At 33.0% G+C, this 13,660-nt stretch overlaps 1 protein-coding gene across 10 annotated transcripts in view; it reads left to right on the top strand.

Annotated features, from left to right (window-relative positions):
* CCDC148 (coiled-coil domain containing 148) overlaps positions 1 to 13,660 on the top strand; it is a 290,765-nt gene that overhangs the window by 5,131 nt on the left and 271,974 nt on the right. For 3 of the 10 annotated variants that reach the window (XM_074336774.1, XM_074336757.1, XM_074336739.1), the window contains exon 2: positions 7,640 to 7,702. The exons of 5 other annotated variants lie outside the window; for them this stretch is intronic. The gene's annotated coding sequence lies outside the window, so the exon portion shown is untranslated. Of the gene's footprint in view, positions 1 to 5,461; positions 5,596 to 7,639; positions 7,703 to 12,929; positions 12,985 to 13,660 lie in introns of those variants that run through there. 2 more of the 10 variants (XM_074336742.1, XM_074336752.1) reach the window with 2 other exon arrangements.

The raw sequence follows: 13,660 nt of genomic DNA, 5'->3' as shown, positions 1-13,660 counted from the left end.
GCAAAAAAAAAAAATCAGGAAAGTGTAACCCATATTCAGGAAAATGTGTCACCAATAAAAATGCTGAGTGGGCCAGCTTATTAGATTTAGTTGACAACAAATCCAATACAGCTACTGTAAATATGTTGAAAAACTTGAAAGAAAAATGACTAAACAAGTAACATTTCTCAACAGAGAAATAGAAACTGTGGAAAAAAACAAATGGAATCTCTAGACCAACAGAAACTATCCAATCTGAAGAACAGAAAGGAAAAAAAGGCTGAAGAAAAATGAACAGAGACCCTGAAACTTGTGGGATAGTTTGGAGAACAAAAAGGAAAGGAGGGTTGGAAGGGTATATAAAAAACTATTTAAAGAAGCAATGGCCTAAAAGTTCCCAAATTTTATAAAAATTTTAATATACAAATCCATGAAACTCAAAAATCTTAAATAGAATAAACATAAAGAGAACCACAATGAGGTACACCATAGACTGCTGAAAGACAAAGATGAAAAATTTTGAAGCAACAGAGAAGAACAACTCATCATGTACAGGGGAACAACAACAACTTTAATAGCTGCCTTGTAAGAAACAAAAGAAACCAGAAGGCAGTGAAGAACATATTCAAAATGTTAAAAGAAGAAAAAAATCTCCATCAAGTATTCTATATTAGGTTGGTGCAAAAGTAATTGCGGTTTTTGCAATTATTTTTAACCTTGTAAACCACAGTTACTTTTGTACCAACCTAATAACAAAACTGTCAAAAATGAAGGTGACAGTCCTCATAAATGGACCGATGTTGAAAGTATGCTAATTGCTGTGTATAACCCATACAACTGTCAGCTTTGAGTGAAGCCCAAAGCTAAAGAAGGCAGACACGAGGCACCTGACAAGTCAACAATTAATTTTCTTTTGTAAAGCAGTTCTTGACTCAGTGTTAACCCTTGATATCAAATGATCACCACACTAAAATGCTATTTAAAATACTAAATTTAAAGTTCTTTTCCCAAAATAAATTATTGGAAAATATGACCTCATTATTTTCTTAATTCCAAAGCTTTCTGTGTGCTTCATAAAGGTGGCAATAAGCTGACCAAAGCAGTAGGAAAGAGAAAATAAATCACATGCAAGAGTTCTCCCCACATCCTATCATCCAACTGTGGTTCTTGGCCCTTTCCATTCCTGGGGCCCTGTTTCCTTTATACACCAGTTCAGCTCACTGTTATCACAGGATTTGCAAACAACTGGTTACAGTTTCGGGTGGGACTAGGGGAGCAAGTCAACAGCACATGCTAGTACTTTACCATGTCAGGAACCAGAAGTCAGGAATTGTTCTACTTTGCTGTAATTTAATAGATTTTTAAAATGAAAATTAAATCAAGAAAATAAATGCAGAAAAGCAATTAACAAGATCCAACATCCATTCATATAAAAATGCTCAACAAATTAGCAATAGAAAAGCATTTCCTCAATCTGATAAAGTACATTTATAAAAAAGTTACATCTGAGCTCACATTTTGGTAAAAGACAATGCTTTCTTCCTAAGGTTAAAAATAAAATGGCATCCACGCTCATGTCTTTTATGTAAGACTGTACGGGAAGTTTTAGCCATGTAATAAGGAAAAACCGAAATTAAAAGCATATAGATTGGAAAAAAATAAAGCTGTCTTTATTCACAAATGACATGAACCAACACATAGAAAATCCTAAAGAATTACAAAAAACAGTAGTAATACTAGAAGTAATAAATGAATTTAGCAAAGTCATTAAGATACCAGACCAATATAAAAAACAAACCAAAAAATCAATGGTATTTTTGTATCCTAGGAACTAGCAATTTGGAAACGAACTTTAGAAGACAATTCCATTAATAATAACATGACAAAAAGGAAAAATTTTAGAAAAAAAGTATAAGATTTCTGATAAATAGATTCAGTGTAATCCCTATCAAAATCCCAGCAAGCATATTTTGCAGAAACTGACAAGCCAGTCTTAAAATGAACATGTCTAAGAACAATATCCCCTAAACAACAAAAGAGGAAGAATTACAATATTTAATTTCAAAACTTACTATAAAGTTACAATAATAGAATATAGTATTGGCATAATGATAGGCATTTAGATCGATGAAACAGGATAGAAAGTATAGAAATAAATCCTTACATTAATGTCAATTGGTTCTCTATAAAGATGCCATGGTAGTTCAGTGGAGAAAGGCATGTCTTTTTAAGAAATGCTACTGGGGCCAGAAGGTATTGGCATGAAATATTCAAAGTGGATATTCCAAATCTTGGAAAACCAAGATTACTCTACCTAGCAAAGCTATCACTTAGAATCAATGGATTGGGAAAGAGCTTTCCAGACAAGGAAAAACTGAAGGAGTTTATCTCCACCAAACCAGTATTACAAGAAATGTTAGAGACTTTTTCAAGAATAAGAAAAAAGATTTAAAAAATATGCATAATAATATGGCAATAACTGCTTAACTATCAAGAAATACTTCAAATGTAAATGGATTAAATGCTCCAATCAAAAGACACAGGGTGGCTGAAATGGATAAGAAAACAAGACCCTTACGTATGTTGTCCACTAGAAACTCACTTCACATTAAAAGACACACACACACACAGACTGAAAGTAGAGAGGTGGAAAAAAGACATTTCATGAAAATGGAAAGGAACAAACAAAAAAAGCTTGGCTAGCAAAACTTAATACCAGACAAAATAGACTTTAAAACAAAGACTATAAAGAGACAAAGAGGGACCCAGTAATCCCATTTCTGGGTATTTATTCAAAGAAACTCAAAAGACTACTTCGAAGGGACATGTGCATCCATATGTTCATTGCAGGATTATTTACAATGTCCAAGATGTGGACGCAACCTGTGTGTCTATCAATGGAGGAATTGTTAAAAAGTAGAGAGACAGAGAGAGAGAGCAAGAGAACATATGTATAGTAGAATATTACTCAGCCATATGAAATCTTGCCATCTGCAGCAATATGGATGGACCTAGAGGGTATTGTGCTGAATGGAGTAAGTCAGACAGAGAAAAACAAAAGTGACATGATTTCACTTATATGTGGAATCTAGAGAACAGAATAAATGAACAAACAGAACAGAAAAAAGCACATAAATACAGAGAGCATTTTGATAGTTGCCAGATTTGGGGGTGGAGGGTGGGAAGATATGTGAAGTAGGAGAGAGGATTCAGAGGTACAAATTGGTAGTTATAAGATAGTCATGAGAATGTAGAGTTAGCATGGGGAATATCGTCAGTAGTATTGTAATAACTACGTGTAGTATCAGATGGGTACTGGATTTATTAGGGTGATCACTTTGTAAGTTATATAAATGTCTAATCACTATTGTACACCTGAAACTAATATAATATTGATGTCAACTGTTATTAAAAATATTTTTAAAAAGTAATGCTGCTAGGATCATTAGACAACTATATGCAAAGTAATGAACTTATACTCGTTCATTTCTCATACACCATACAGAAAAATTAACTCAATGTACTTCATAGACCTAAGGACTAAAATTATAAGACTTCTGGAATGAAACAGAATACAAAATCTGTGACTTTGCTTTAGGCAACGATTTCCTAGAGATCTGCATTATGATCCATTAAAGAATAAATTGATAAATTGGACTTAATAAAAAGTAAAAGTTTTGTCCTTCAAAAGACAGTAAGAAAATGAAAAGACAAGCTATGGACTAGGAAAGAATTATTTGCTAATCATAATCTGATAAGTGACATATCTAGAATATGTAAAGAAATTCTAAATTTCAGAAGGAGGAAAGCAACTCAATTAAAACTGTGCAAAATATTTGAATAGACGTTTCACCAAAAAGTTATACAACAGATTAGCAAACACATGAAAATATGCGCAACATGATTAATCATTAGGGAAATGCACACTGAAAGCACAATACAATACCACTACACAACCACTAGAATGAGGATTAGCAAAAGATTTGATAATGCCAGGGATGTGGAAAACGGGAAGTCTCATAAATTCTGGAAAACCATGTGAGAGTTTCTTAAAAATATAAACCAACTATAAACCAGCAATTCTAGTTTTAGAAATCCACTCAAACAAATAAAGACATATGTCCACATAAAGACTTTTACATGAATAATAGTAGTACTATTCATAATAGAAAAAAAACAAACTAGAAATAATCCAAATGTCTATCAACTAATGATTAGATAATTTATGGCAAAGTAGATTAATATTTAGCAATAAAAATAATGAACTACTGATACATGCTGCAACATGGATAAACCTCCAATATATTATGCCAAGAGGAAAAAAGCCAGCCACAAACTGGTATCATGTTGCACTTCCAAAAAAAGAAAAAAGTATAGACAGAAAACAGACCAGCTATTATCTTGGGCTGGGATAGGAATATGGAATGCAAGTGGTTATGACAGAAATTTTTCAGGTGATGGAAATGTTCTAGAAGTGAATGGTGCTGATGGTTGCACAATTTATTTTTATGAACTTTATAAATTTCTACATTTACTTGAAATAATTACATTGTACTCTTAATAATGGATGTATTTTTGTAGAATATAAATTAGATCTCAGTAAAGCTATTACGGATAAAAATTTAAAAAATGACATAAGCACATCATCTTGAAACTTTCATATATGATCACTTAGTAAATTTGGAAACTATTTTCTAACATGATGGAAAATCTTCCATATAGCATTTCAGTGGAATTAGACCCCACTTGTTAAACATTAAAGAAAAAAGAAAAAAAAAAAAACAACTTTGCAAGGAAAACTGATTGATAGCAGGGAAGTCAGAAATTTACTGAAGAAAAAAACTAAACTATAACTTTGTGTAATTAATGAATGGAATTGAAATTTGAGTATCATAATTGTGTACATGAAGCCAATGTCGCACTACTTCCATATCTGTTTTTGCAGTATCTGTGTTAGTTATTACAGCCTTTATCACCAAGTATGGGAATGATCTGAACTTAGACTTTGAATTCTTCTATGATCATGTACTAAACCAAGATTTTCAAGGTAATGCAACATTTTCCATCGCATAACTCTCACTAAAATTTATTTAAATTATCAACATTATATATGGCAGTATTTTTTTGTACTTATGGATTTTTCTATATTTGTGTTTTTTTCATGTACATAATGCTAGCACACTATTACACTTAAAGAATTTACACTAATTTTAGAGGTGTGTGCTCAAAGATGTTCAGTAATAGAGGTATGTGTTTGAGAATGTTTGGAGACCTCAGCTTTGCAATATCTTTCGATAAAATGTACGTTCTTTCCTTCATATTTTGGTTTGTTTGTTTTTGTTCATTTTTAAGTTTTCTCTTCTGTGTTCCCCAGGTAGTAGGAATAAATCTTTGAAGACTACATTTTCACCTTTTTTTGTCTCTTTTCTTTGTCTTGAAGATCACTTAGATCATTTGTCTCAAATAAGACACATTTCTTTAGACACATTTCGATCCATAACATCATCACAGGCGCTGATCATTATCACGATCTAACCTGAGTGAAGTCAGTGAAATCTCAAGTGGTATTTGAGCAGAGTATTCTTTTGACACATCCAAATGATGTAAAAGTGAGACGTAAGTAAAAAATGTACAATAAAAAGAAGACTCAAGAAGTTGCTATAAAGTAGAAAATTTGAGAAAAGAAAAAAATTCTACCCACACAGAATTAATGGATTTTTATGGTCAATAGAAAACCTGATTTCAAAATCCTAGGCTTTCAATGATTTACTATTTGACCTTGCAAAAGTCACTTATTTTTCCACTGCCTCTGCCCCACATATGAAAGTGAGGCTTAATATAATTCTCCATTCTCACAAACAGTAATGGTTAACTTTTAAACTTAAAAAAATGTAAAATGCGTAAACTTACGAACTTTTAGTATGAGCATGCTACTGTACCTACATCTGATCGTAAACAAAAGGGTGTTTGGTATCTAAGAATTTATCTCAGAAAAGGACTCCTCGTTTCCACTTTACGTTAACTTTTCTTTTTGCTTTGTTCCTTCTATTTGTCACCATTAGGTAAAAAATGTCTTTATTAACTAACATAGTCTGAACTACCATAGGTAACATAATCTTCAGCATTTTATTAACTTCTTGTATATCTCCCTTTTTTGAAGCCTCTATATACAGTTTTCTCATAGGCTTATGTAGGTGGTATGTCATAATCTCATTGGTCAAATATGCTTAAATTTAATGTTTTCATCCAATGTTTTTTAAACAATCAGTTTTCTAAAATCATTGAATTTTAGAGCTGGAAAAAAACCCTTAGACATTACAAACCAGCATGAATACTGACCATATAACTACTAGCCTAAGACTCTTTCCATTCAACCTTATCAATCTCTCTAATAAAGAAGAATTAATATCACTTAGACATTTCACTGTGTTTGATATGTGTGTGTGTAACTAAATTTTCCAAAACTAAGATAATGTCAACTTAAAAATTTTATAAGGATAAAACAATAGAGGAAAAAATATGCAGTTCTACCAATAATTCTCTTCCTTGCATTTATAAATGACTACTTTATCTACATTGCTCTCCTACAATATTATTTGTCTACTGAGAAGATGATACCTTCAGATATTTTTGTATTTAATCTTTAGTATGTATACAGTGCAGTTATTTTTTACGTTCTTGGAATTGAATTAAAACCCTAATGACTCCCACTTCTGTGTTTTAAACGCTGACAAACTGTGTTTGATACAGTTGGTGGAAGAGCACTGAGCTCAGCCAGCATATCTGGTTGGGTTCTAGCCTTCCCTTGATACTTGCTTCTTCAAGTCTTAGACAAAGCAATTAATCTCTCCGGCCCTGTGTTTACTGATCTGTGAAATGCATCAGACTAAAATCTTCCCTGGGTTTAGATTAATTCATTTAGAAAATGAAATACTGAATGATCTCATTCTAAATCTTGGCTTTGTTTTCTTTTGAAAGAAAATGTTTATCACTTTGCTATAGCCCTAAAGTCTATTTCCATCACCTTCTTTGTTTTCATTTTTCCATAAACTCTCTTCAAAAGACTTCCTTTTTCTTTGTTCAAAATTTGACTCTTCTCTTAATTCTCACTTATATCTTGCCTTCCTTTCCCTCCCCAGGACCTTATTTTTACCTTAACAGGGAAACAGCTGTTTGGGAAAAAAAAAGCATGAGTGAGGTCCACTTCTGTGTATGTTGAGAAGCACCACCTGTGAGTTGTCTCCCTTCCTGGAGGGAGTAGAATAGAGAAGTTACACGCATGGGCTGAGGAGCCAGACTGCCTGGATGTGCATCTGGTCTCTGCCCCTCAGCAACTGCATGATCTTGGACCTCAGTTTCCTATTCTGCAAAATAGGAACAGCAGTGTTACCCAAACATTAGTGTGAGAATTAAATGAATCAAAATAGATGAAGGTTTTAGGATAGTCCCCGGCTCATAGTAATTGCTCAATTAATGTTGGAGATTATTGCATCCCTCTCTCCATTGACCCTCATAAAATGTAATCACTTGAACACAGGCTGAAAGAGGACATAGTACTGCTGAGGCACAGGAATAGCTCTGGGTGAGTCGAATGCTGTGTTCTTACAGTTCAGGGGCCTTTTGTGACTCTATTCCCGACTCCCTGCCCTTTCCCTTCCAGACTTCTGGGATGTAAATGTTGGGCAAAAAGTATGATAAAGAGGAAGACTGGCATGATTTGCAGGTAACGTGCCTTTCATTTAATTTACAGAAACGACTACATATGGTAACTTTTTCTCTAAGTAAATTGTCTGTTTGAAATGTAATTTTTTGCTTTCTGTCACAATGCTGAACTGGCACGCCATAATTATTATACTTTAAGATGGTAAAAAAAATCTCAAAATTTGTCCTTTGGGCAGGCCTATTTATATAACACTCCATTTGAGAAATAGCACTGGAAAAAACGATTCTTAGCAAAGAATATTAATTGATGAAAACGTTTCTTTACTAACAATGTAATGGAAGCAATCTGTTCTTAGCTCTTTCAAACTATAAAATAGAATTGGCCATTCATGAACAAAAGGCAATTAAATTTATTTTCAGTGCTACCTTTTACAAATTTTTGTTTTTGACAATGGAGCTCTTTTAAATTTATCAAACAGATTTTTAAAATAAACAGCTCTTTTAGTAAGGAAAAGGCAGACAAATCTAATAGCAAGATTTAAATTTGGGTGCAAAGTGTAGTTCCCACCTCAAAATTTAACAATATGAGTTATTTTTAAAGAAGTGGTATTTACCCATTCTGATTAAGGAGTCCCATTCACCTAATGTTCTATAGCGTGAGCATAACAAATACGTCACATAAAAAATAAAAGCACAAGAAAAGATTTTTGACTGGTAAAAAGCCAAAATTCTGCAGCATTTATAAAACTCGTACTGCGCATATCTGATGAACATGGAAGATATTGGATTTAGAAAAATCAATGAATATTTCACATTTCTTCACACTCTTCTAGGATGGACAGAAAACAATATTAAACAATATCTTTTAAAAAATACATGTACTTTTTTCCAGTATTTATTGAATACTACTCAATAAAGTACTTGTGTTTGAAGCTCAAAGAAATACATCAACAAAAGCAGGAATTTAAATTCCTAAGACATAGGATGTCACATAGCAAAGAATTTATCTTTTAATAATCTTCAGCATAATTTATTTCAAATACTAACAGAAGAGGAAAAGTCACATATTACATGATCATGTAAGATCATGTAATGATCTTTTTATTGAGATCAATAAAAAATCCAATTTAAAAAGGGGCAGAGGAATTGATAGACCATTTTCCAAAGAAGACATACAGATGGCTAACAGGTACATGAAAAGGTTCTTAACATCACTAATCATTGGGGAAATGTCTATGTATATTTTTGAATTCAGTATGCTATTTATTAAGGAGTTTTCTATGTTTGTTCCTGAGAGACATTGGTCTGTAGATTTCCTGTAATTTCTTTTATGGTTCTGGTATCAGGGTAATGCCAACCTTATAAAAAGGTTTGGGATATGTTCCCTTCTCTTTTAATGTCTGAAGGTGTTTGTTTCTGATTGGCATTATTTATTCCTTAAAAGATTGATAGAATTTACCCTGGAATGTTCTGGGCCTGGAATTTTGTCTTTCAGAAGATTTTTAATAATTCATGTAATTAATTTAATAGATGTAAGGCTATTCAGATTTCTGTTCTTCAGTAATTTTCGATAATTTGTTGTATTCAGGAATTTGTACATTCAACCTGAGTTGTTGTTGTCATAAAGTTGTTTATAATATATTCCCTTGTTATTCTTTCAATATGTATCTGGTCTGTAGTGATGGCCCTTTTTTCATTTCTGATAATGATAATTTATACCTTCTTCCTGTTTTTTAATCAGTCTAAAAGTTTATGAGTTTTACCAATTTTTTCAAAATTCTACATTTATTTAAATTCTACATTTATTTTCTTTAGTTGTCTAGTTTCTACTTTAGGTGTTGACAAACTATAGCTCAGTGGCCAAATCCAGGCCACTACCTAATTTTTTAGATAAAGTTTAGCGTAACCATACTTATTCATTTACCCAGTGTCTGTGGCAGCCTTCATATTTACAACAAGTGGGTTGAGTAACTGCAACGGCGACCCTATGGTCTGCAAACTTTAAAATAATTATTAACTGGCCTTTTATGGAACAAGTTTGCTACTTCAATCCTATTTAATTCGTTTTTTTCTCTTAATTCTCTTTTTTTCTATGCTTACTTTGGGTTTAATTTGCTCTTCTTCCACTAATATTAGTAGTTCAAGCTATCACCTTTCCTCTGAGCCCTGCTTTAACTGTAATCCACAAATTTCACTTCATTGTAGTTTCATTTTTATTCAATTCAAAATATTTTCTAATTTCCATTGTCATTTCTACTTTGACCCATGGATTATGTAAAAGTGTCTTGTTTATGTTAACCACCCAAATATTCATCAACAGATGAATATATAAACAAATTGTGGTATACACATGCAATGGAATACTACTCAATAAAGCAAGGAAAGAATTGTTGATACACATAACATAGATAAAAGCCAACATAATTATCCTGAATGAAAAAGTAAGTACAAAAAGTATATATTTTGTGATTGTATTTACATAAATCTAGAAAAATGCTAACTAATCTATAGTGACAGAATGCAGATCAGTAGTTTCTTAGGGGTAAAAGTGTAGAGAGGGACAGAGGGACTAATGAGAAAGGGCATAAGAAAAGTTTTGTTGGGTCATACATATGTTCAGTGTCTTGATTGTGTGTGGTAATGGTTTCATGGGTACTTACATATGTCAAAATTAAGGTGTATAATTTATGTGGAGTGTATTGCATGTCAATTATACTTCAATAAATCTGTTTTTAAAAGCATGTTAATTTTGCAATATGCAGGGATTTTCCAGTTGTTTATCTGTTATTGATTTCTAATTTAATTCTGCTTAGAATTTGAGTCTGGTCAGAGAACATACTCTATATGATTTAACACCCTATACATTTTCTGACTGTTTTAAACCAAGAATGTGGTCTACCTTGGTTAATTTTCCATTTGCACTTAACAGTAAACATCTATTCTGCTACTGTTAGTTGGAGTGTTCTAAGAATGTCAATTAGGTCAAGTTGGTTGTAGTGTTCAAACCTTACAACTGATTATCTATTTTGTATCAACTACTTGGAAAAGGAGTTTTGAGTCCTCCAGCATTAATTGTGGATTTATTTATTGTTTCAATTATTCCTGCTTTTGTTTCATGTACTATGAAATTCTATTACTGGGTTCAAACATTTTTAGAGTTATTATCTATTCCTCAAGAACCAACCCCTTTATCATTAAGAAAACTCCTCCTAATCCCTGGTAATACATCATGTTCCAATGTCTTATCTGATATTAATACAGTCACTCCAGATTTTTTATATTTATTTTTAGAAGGTATATATTTTGCCACTCTTATACTTTTAAAATATATTTATCTATATATTTAAGGTGTATTTTTTTGGATAGTTGTGTTTTTTTAAAATCAATGGGACAATATCTGCCTCTTAATTATAGTGTTTAGATCATTTACTTTTACTATACTTATCGATATAGTTGGATTTAAACCTACCATTTTGCTCTTTGTTTTTCATTTGTACCATGTAGTCTTTGTTCATTTTCTTTGCATTTTTCTGCTCTTTTGGACTAGTTGAGTAGCTTTTAGTATTCTATTTTTATCGCTACTATGAGATTATTATGATTTTATAGTTATTCCTCTAGGATTTAACTCATCAGTCTATATTCAATAATATTTTCTCAGTTTATCCATTATATATGATCCTTATCTCACAATATTTTCAGTTCTCTCCTCCTATTATGTGCTATTGTTATAATTCCTTTTTAAACCACATATAATGTAAACAGCACTATATATATTTTTCATCTGGTATCATTCTTTTTCTCCTGCAAAACTTTATGTAACATTTCTTGTGCTGCAGTTCTCCTGGCAACAAACTCTTTTGGCTTTTGTTTATCTAAAAAATTCTTTGTTTTGCCTTTGTTCTTGAAAGATATTTTCACTGTGTGTAGAATTTTAGGTTGACAAGTTGCAGTTTTTCTTTGTTTTAATCTAGCACTTTATAGGTCTTGTGTCATTGTCTTCTGATTTATATCATTTCTAACAAATCTGTGATCATTCTTATCTGTGTTCCTCTGTATACTATGTGTGTTTTTATCCCTCTGGCTGCTTTTAAGACTTTCGTTTCAAGACTGGTTTTCAGCAATTTCATTATTATGCCCTGGTGTGGTTTTACTAACGCTTGTCATGCTAGGGGTTCATTGGAATTCTCAAATCTGTGGTTTTACCATTTTCTTCAAATTTGGAAACATTTTGACCCTTATTTCTTAAAATATTTCTGTTTCTCACTTTCTTCGAGGACTCCACTTACATGTTTATTAGTCTTCTTGATCTTCCACAGACCATTGAGTCTCTGTTGATTTTTCGTTTTCCTTTTTGGTCTTTTCCCCCCACTATGCTTCATTTTAGATAGCTTCTATTTTAATATTTTTAGCTCTAGAAATTACGTTTGATTTTGCTCTCTTTTGTTTATTTTCTTTTAAACTCTTGAGCATGTTTATAGCATTTATTAGAGCTTTTTTCAAGTCTGTTAATACTAATCCTATCATCTTTGTCATTTCTGTATCTGTTACTATGTACTAATTTTTATCCTGTTTATTGGTCAACTTTTTTCTACTTTGTGGTATTTCTAGTGCTTTTTGAGTGGCTACTAACGATTGTGAATATTATGTTGTCTTGATTTTGCTGTCTTACTTTAAATTAGTATTGGGCCTTGTTTGGCAAGCAATGAAGATTTGTGGATCAGGTCATGACTTGTTTTTAAGGTTTGGTAGAATAAATGCTGAGTAGACTTTACGCTAAACAAAAATTTAGCCTTATTCCTAAGGCATAACTTCCTGGAGTCTCTACTGAATATCCAAGATGATTAACAAGGGCTTTCCACTCTGGCAGGTCGAAAGTAAAACATCACCCATCCCTGTGTGAACTCTAGTAGCTGCTCATCTTACATAGTCTCATTTAATGTTTGCTTGGATTTGGGACTATTTCCCCTCTGAGTATTCAGCAAAGACTCAAGAAGAAACATATGCAGACTCACAGAGCTGATTTTTCTGCATAACACCCTCTTTTTGCATCTCTGCTTCACAATTTAGCTTCCCTGACTGCCAATCTCTGACTCATCAAGCTTACTGATGCTTGAGAAACCCCCTTCTTGTTGCATGGTCTAGAATATAACTCCAGGCTGAGAGCCAAGGAAATCGCGGGCCCCACTCAGCTTGTTTCTCTTTTCTCAGTGATCACAAACATGTTCTTCCTGTTCCCCAATGTGTGAAAACATGGGCTTCATATATTTTGTCCAGTTTTCTAGTTTACTGTGGAAGGGTAAGCCTCGTTCTTGATACTCCACTATGGTCAGAAGCAGAAATCGGGTTTGTTATTCTTATTATTGTTATTACTATCTTAATTCTTTAGAAAAGCTTTTCAACAGTTTGCCTTAGTGTGTGTGTGTGTGTGTGTGTGTGTGTGTGTGTGTGTGTGCGTGTGTGTGTGTATACCTATGTATTGGATATCGTTAGCTCCTTCCTTCTTAAAAGATTGTCTTCCACTGGCTTCTAGAACGCATACTTATCTGATTTTCCTCCCTCCTCTCTTGCCATTTGTAAGATTCCTTTTCAGGCTCATCCTCTACCTGGGCATTATATCTTAGAATTTGTCAAGGTTTAGTTATAGATCCCTTTTTCTTTTTATCTCATGTTCTCTCCCTGGGACATCTCAGCTCTAACAACATTAAAGGTCACCAAGGACCCTCAGCCTTCTGTCTCTAGCTGAGACCTCTCTTATATACTCTAGACCCTCCTACCTGCTTGGATGTCTCTAAGACAACTCAAAATCAAGTTGATGAAATTGTGATCTTCTCACCTTCCCTAATCCTCACCCCCAAACCTGGCCCTCCTCCAGTGAATTATACCTCCATCTTATCTAGTTGTACTTGGCAGAAGCCAGGGAGAGAACTGGGACTCTTTCCTTTCCCTTATTCCTCTGCCATCCCCGAATATGTCTTATTATGCGTTGTTCCAGCAGGAAGTCCTGTCAGTTTTGCCTTTA

Source organism: Rhinolophus sinicus, linkage group LG01 (assembly GCF_036562045.2).
Source record: "Rhinolophus sinicus isolate RSC01 linkage group LG01, ASM3656204v1, whole genome shotgun sequence".
NCBI lineage: Eukaryota > Metazoa > Chordata > Mammalia > Chiroptera > Rhinolophidae > Rhinolophus > Rhinolophus sinicus.
The sequence above is the reverse complement of the archived record's forward strand: the minus strand, read 5'-3'. Positions and strand labels throughout refer to the sequence as shown.